The sequence below is a fragment of the Bison bison genome, unplaced genomic scaffold (assembly GCF_000754665.1).
Source record: "Bison bison bison isolate TAMUID 2011002044 unplaced genomic scaffold, Bison_UMD1.0 scf7180017853918, whole genome shotgun sequence".
Lineage (NCBI taxonomy): Eukaryota > Metazoa > Chordata > Mammalia > Artiodactyla > Bovidae > Bison > Bison bison.
The window spans coordinates 14386-15600 of NW_011484491.1; the positions used below are offsets into that span (position 1 = coordinate 14386).

General features: G+C 41.8%; 1 pseudogene across 1 annotated transcript; it reads left to right on the forward strand.

Annotated features, from left to right (window-relative positions):
- Positions 1 to 402: 402 nt before the first annotated feature.
- Positions 403 to 1209, forward strand: LOC104999927 (annotated as a pseudogene). The gene has a single exon (XR_826669.1). The product of XR_826669.1 is annotated as a 40S ribosomal protein S3a pseudogene (transcript).
- The last annotated feature ends 6 nt before the right edge of the window (positions 1210 to 1215 follow it).

The window sequence follows — 1215 nt, forward strand, 5'->3', positions numbered from 1 at the left end:
TGGCTCATCCCTAAAAGCACGGGGGTGGGCGTGGGGTCCTGAAACCAGTCACCTGGTGATACCAAGGGATGACTTATACCCTTGCCCCAAGACAACTGACATGCCAGGAGACAATGATTCCTGTCCCGTCCTGAACAAGGGATATGCTTCAGGAACTCTTAGTCAAGGAGTTATTAGTCCTATTTCAATAGATTGTATCTACTGTAATATGTAATTATCATAATTTCTATTGGTCAGAAAAACATTTATTTTATAGTAGTCTGTAATTCAGGAGTTTCACCAATTGATTTTGGATTCTTCTCAGTTGTGACTCTTCAGAATGAATATCCTATTATCATTATGTCTAAATCTAAACATCAAGAAGTTTTAAAAAAAAGCTTGTTCAAAAGGCTGGCGGACCCTTTTGGCTCTCTGAGCGGCACCATGGCAGTCGGCAAGAATAAGCGCCTTACGAAAGGAGGCAGAAAGGGAGCCAAGAAGAAAGTGGTTGACCCATTTTCTAAAAAAGATTGGTATGATGTGAAAGCACCAGCTATGTTCAACATAAGAAATATTGGGAAAACATTGGTCACGAGAACTCAAGGAACCAAAATCGCATCTGATGGCCTCAAAGGTCGTGTTTTTGAAGTGAGTCTTGCTGATCTGCAGAATGATGAAGTAGCGTTTAGAAAATTCAAGCTAATTACTGAGGATGTTCAGGGCAAAAACTGCATGACTAATTTTCATGGTATGGATCTTACCCGTGACAAAATGTGCTCCATGGTCAAAAAGTGGCAGACCATGATTGAAGCTCACGTTGATGTCAAGACTACCAATGGTTACTTGCTTCGTCTGTTCTGTGTGGGTTTTACTAAAAAGCGCAACAATCAGATTCGGAAGACCTCTTACGCCCAGCACCAGCAGGTGCGCCAGATCCGCAAGAAGATGATGGAAATCATGACCCGAGAGGTGCAGACAAATGACTTGAAAGAGGTGGTCAATAAATTGATTCCAGATAGCATTGGAAAAGACATAGAAAAGGCTTGCCAATCTATTTATCCATTCCATGATGTCTTCGTTAGAAAAGTAAAAATGCTGAAGAAGCCCAAATTTGAATTGGGAAAACTCATGGAGCTACATGGTGAAGGTAGTAGTTCTGGAAAAGCTACCAGGGATGAGACAGGTGCTAAAGTTGAACGAGCTGATGGATACGAGCCACCAGTCCAAGAATCGGTT